Raw genomic sequence first — 5940 nt, 5'->3', positions numbered from 1 at the left:
GTGTTCCCTTTTTCTGATTTCGTCTTAAGTTCTGCAAAGCTTGTGAAGACACCTGGAAAAAGTAACTAAAACTTGTCCTATCATATGATTTACATTATTATTTTCCTCCATATATAAAGGTTAGTGAGTGAGTTTAGTGCCACAACAATATTCCAGCTATATGTCTGAGGTCTGCAAAAATCGAATCTGGAACAGACAATCCAGTGATCAACGTCACGATCGATCTATACAATTGGGACCCGCTGACTATCTGTTCCCGTCGATTGCTTTTTTCGACAAGCATGAGTTACAGAAGATCAATTCTAACCCGGATCATCACGGGTATGATATAAAGATGACGACTGACGAAGTTTCCGATTAAACCAGGAACAGACTGATTGGAATTTCCTATTATGGTGTCCGCATTAACGAGGTTTACGGTCAAACCAACTCCAGGCTATTTAGAATGCCCAACTACGGAGTCCGTATAAACCAGTTTGCCGGTTCATCCAGGTCCTGTTTGGTTAGATTTCCCGACATTGGTGTCCATATTGACGAGGTTTCCAGTCAAACCAGGCCACGACTATTTAGAAATCCCAACTAACGATGGCTAATAGACCTGGGTGTTTGGCGTGACGAGAGAACGTTTTAACCACTTGGTTACCCCTAGTCTAGTGAAACTGCATCTGTCTAAGGAGTGGAAGGTTCGATCCCTAGCTGTAATACCAAGCTGCCAGATACTCTTGACCAATACGCACGCACACGCACACGCACACGCACACGCACACGCACACGCACATGCACATGTACGTTAAGCCCCGCGTATTTAAGATATATTTATTTGAATGAGGCTACTGGCCAAGTTGTGGGCAAACTGACAGTGTTCGCACGTTACGCTTAAAGTGTGCGTGTTCGATCCCGACAATGTGTGGAGCCATGGTACGGTGATACCATCCGTAACATTGCTGGAATATTGCTAAAAGAAACCATCCTCACTCATCACAAATAGATAATCATTCATTTCTCAGGGTAAGTCGTGTACCATCATGATCTAACGTGCCGACATCAGCTGACAGTGTCGATGTCGTTTTGTACAATTTATGAGATGATGGCTAATTGTCAGCCTGAAATTAAGAACCATGAGTGAATGAGAGAGTCTAGTTTTACGCCGCCTCCAGCAATATTGTAGCAGTATTATAGCGGGGACACAAGAAATGGGCTTCACACATTGTACCCATGTGGGGAATCGAACCCAGGTCGTCGGCGTGACGAGCGAACGCTTTAACCACTGTGCTGCTCCGCCCTTGAGAATCCCGAGGCTTTGAAGGAAAACTATAATTAGTATATGACAAACATCCTTTGTCAATAATATATACTGTGGGGCTAAATAATATACAGATAAGTTCAACACGGTTGATTTTCAGTTAATATCAATGTCTTTTGTTGACAATATATATGAAAAGATTATACATACTGTATATCTACACATGTCTCACCTAGCATCACATTTCAAGCTTGTTTGAAGACCATAGTGCCCTGCCACGCCCATTTTTGCAAGTTGGATTTGCGTGGTCAAGGGGAATAGTACCATCATTGTCTATTGATGGTACTCTAGTGTGTTACTTTTCTATTTTTAATTGCCATACTATACATCTAATATAACCACCCTTATCTACAAAAATATACTGCTTATCCACAAAAAAAGATTCTGAACTTCATGTCATGAACTACTAATTGAAAAAAGGTGTTGGGCAAATACGCAAAAGAAGATATCGACAGAGCTTGCGATCTCTGTAAATCAGCCATAGCAGATGGTTTTACTTACATTTTACGCTAGAAATTCAAACAAAAATCTAATACCAATTGAATATACCAAAAATACCAACCTCCAGTCCTTGAAATTAGTACAAAAAGGAGAGCTGAAATCCCTTACAAAAATTATAAATATGATAACAAGAGGACTCAACCCGACAAAAGTCAGAATATGAACTTCATCAATAATATGTAATCCCAAATATAACATGTTACAATAGTACCATAACCTGTCTTTTCCTCTGTTGTATTAACTTCAGTCATGTTTACTGTACCAGTCATATGCGTTACGATCTTGCTCTCCATTCTGCATTCCCCATACCCTGTACTTCACACTTACACAACCTTTCATGGTCTGATAAGGAAAGAAGGATCTGAAATCTATTTCATCCTGCCACAGAACTGTATTGATTTCTATTGATTTGTGATTTTTTTTGTCGCCAATTTGAGAGCACAGTTACATCTCATTTCTTTATGGCTTGTGGGTTTCACGATTTGTTTTTTAAAGGACTGGTTAACCTTTTAGTTCGAACTAAGGGATCTAGATCTGTTCGTAACAATACAGATGTACACGGCAAACTGTAGCCCATTTGTATATTGGATTGTCCTCTGTAGCTACGTTGTTTTAGATCTAATCACTAGTTTTACATTATATTCTGTGATATTCTAGTTAGTTTTACTGTCCATCGTGGACAGGTTTTTACAACGTTAAATACTAACTCACTCACTCACAGATGTACACAGACCAAGCAACAAAAGCTCATACTCTTTGACAGCCATAGTCAGGTAAAGCTGCATGTTTTTTCACGTCCGTCACAGCGTTCGACTGTAAGTAAATGTCCTATAACATGTGAAAGGAGAATGAGAATTATCATGAACTGTTAATTGAACATTATACTACTGCGTAGTGTTTCAATAATGTTTCAATGAAGAACGAACCAAATACCCCCTGTCTGCCAGTTGGTCGACAATAAATAAATGACACGGCCTTTCAGAATTGTCAGGCTTTTTTATAGCAAGATCGATATCGTGACTAATCCCATATACTCAGGAAACAGTCGCTCTATGACTCAGTGCGATACTTCATTGATGCAGACTATGTGAACCAGCTGTCTGATAAATGTTTCACTATTCTGGGTATCAAATCCGGAAGTGGTGTGTGTAAAGTGACAGACACAATTCTGCGATTGGAACGTACGAGGGGATGTCAATAAGTTTTGAGCCTTGAGCATTTTTCATACCCAGGTGTCACGGCCTATGGTACAACATTGAACCGTGGGGTGTAGCTGATGTGACGTATAAGTTTTGGTACCCTACTCTCAGAAGGTATTGAACAGCTCACATTGACAGAAAGTCACCCCTCACGGCAGTGAAAATGAATAAAATTGAGTATAGAGCAGTAATTAAGTTTTTAGTTCTTGAAGGAAACGCGGCGAAGAACATTGAAGAAAGGCTTTCAGCAATTTATGGGAAGTCTTCCCCTTCATCTGCTACCATCAAACGATGGGTCAATTAATATAAGCATGGTAGAGAGAGTCTTGAAGATGACCCCCGTCCAGGTCGCCCAACAACAAGCACTGGTCAGGAAAACATTGCAGAGTGCATAGACTTGTGCTGGAAAATCGTCGAATCACACTCCACGAGTTGGAGGAGACCACAGGCATTTCACACGGATCCATCGAGACAATTCTTCATGAACATCTCATCATGTCTAAGGTGTGCGCAAGATGGGTACCAAGAATGCTTACAGATGAAATGAAGCATACAAGGGTCACCATAAGGAACTCCATGCTAACCAGATACAACAAGAATCCAGAAGATGTTCACTTTAGGCTAGAAACCTTTGATGAAACCTGGATCCACCACTATGATCCTGAGAGCAAACAAGAATCCATGGAATGGAAACATGTCACTTCTCCCAGGACCAAATAGTTCAAAGCCTCCAGATCAGTGCAGAAGGTAATGGCGACAGTCTTCTGGGATAGCAAAGGCGGCATCCACATAGATTACTTACCTAAAGGAAGAACAATGAATGGGGAGTATTACGCTAACTTGTTGAGGCAAGTGCGACAGTCAATCAAGGAGAAGCGCCGGGGCAAGATCAGACGTGGTATTCTTCTACATCAAGACAATGCTCCAGTACACACCTCTCGCGTTGCAGCCGCTGCTGTCCAGGAATGCGGGTACGAAATCTTGCCGCATTCCCCCTACTCTCCAGACCTGGCACCAAGTGATTACCATCTGCTCCCAAATCTCAAGAAACACTTGCGTGGCCGTAGATTTCAGGATGATAATGAGCTTTTTGCTGCTACTGAGGCTTAGTTTGAGGATCAAAATGGCGCCTTCTACAGAGATGGCATCAGCGACTGACAGAAAGGATGGAACAAGTGTCTTGACTCACAAGGGGACTATGTCGAAAAAAAAAATATGTGGTTCATACCAATATTTTGTGCTTTTCTATGCAAGGCTCAAAACTTATTGACACCCCCTCGTAGTAAAATAAACCACATCCTTGCGTTTCAATTTGCAATTACTTTCTTATGAACACTTGGTTTCTTGCCATATTTCCTCAATCTATTATTTGCAGTATTCCAGCTGTATGGCGGTTGTCTATGAATAATCCATTCTGGACCAGATAATCCAATGATTAACATCATGAGCATTCATTTACACATTTTGGGTATATATCTACCATATATCTGGAGTAAAACTAAACACACACAGTCTCTCTTGAACACTTGTCTTTTCCCTGTCCACAAAGAAATTGCTGGTAAAGAGAATCATGATTCCGACGAGAGAGCAAGTTTTACGCCGCACTCAGCAATATTCCAGAAAGTCCAATTCTCACTCGGATCTTCATAGGTTGTGATTCAGATGGAAATGTGTTAGAATGCATATAGCGCTTGACTACGTTACACCCTTACATTTGAGGTCAATAATGTCATATGAGCATTGAAGACATACAACATGTTTGGATTACGCTTTCTTAGTGAAGTACATATTCTAGTGGTTGTTTGGGTTAAGTCCCAACCGGGATTCGTACCTGTACCCAGCGCGCAAAGTCGGCCGCCTAATCCACTCATCCACCACGACTTCCACTAAGAAAGTGTAATCCCTGATATAACATTGTGAGTGAGTTTAGTTTTACGCCGCACTCAGCAATATTTCAGCTATATGGCGGCGGTCTGTAAATAATCGAGTCTGGACCAGATAATCCAGTGATCAACAAAATGAGCATCGATCTGCGTAATTGGGAACCGATGACATGTGTCAACCAAGTCAGCGAGTCTGACCACCCGATCCCGTTGGTCGCCTCTTACGAAAAGCATAGTCTCCTTTCATGGCAAGCATGGGTTGCTGAAGGCCTACTCTACCCCTGACCTTCACGGGTCAGACATAACATACGTTACATTTGACCATTTTCTAAATTTCATCGTGAAATCATATCTTTCGGCCGTGGGAGGCGTACAATTTATACTTCCCAGAGGGGTACACAACGTCCGCAGTCTAGACTACCAGTTGTCCGTCTTTCATTTTGGTAGAAATCGCGGTGGCTGGGTGGCTGACATTGTGTGCTGACTTTAAAGGTTGGGGTACGAATTCCGGACGGGACTCAACCCCCAAGAAGTACTGGAATTTGTACATTACTAAAACGTGTAATTCCAAATGTGACATATATTACATCTGATTGCTTTCTAAATGGCATTGTATAAGCCTTGATGGTATGAGTGTGAAGACATGTGAAAATATAGCAATGTGTAGATAATGTGTGTAGTAATGTTTCACATAGTAAACACTTCTCTCATCATATGCAACTTGTTTGTTTGGGGGTTTTTTTCTACCGGAAGTGTGAGTACACTCAAACTGTTCAAATGCATTGTCTTGATATCCAGATTGAGGTGAAAGGTAAAAAGTATGCACATTTAACAATGGTTACTGCCCCGCGCAGTGTTTCATAATTTAAACCCTAAAAATGAATTAAGAACGGAAAACAGTTTCGTTGGTGCAAAATCTGACATTTCCCTGTTTCCCCTATTGTACGCTTATTCTGGTTCCCCAGTGATATTGCTGGCATATCATTTTAACTGCACCCAGTTGCTCAATGCCCTGTACTGACGTCACGATTCCCCTCTTCCGTGGGACGTCTTC

Source organism: Haliotis asinina, chromosome 14, assembly GCF_037392515.1.
Source record: "Haliotis asinina isolate JCU_RB_2024 chromosome 14, JCU_Hal_asi_v2, whole genome shotgun sequence".
NCBI lineage: Eukaryota > Metazoa > Mollusca > Gastropoda > Lepetellida > Haliotidae > Haliotis > Haliotis asinina.
Note: the sequence above shows the minus strand (reverse complement) of the source record.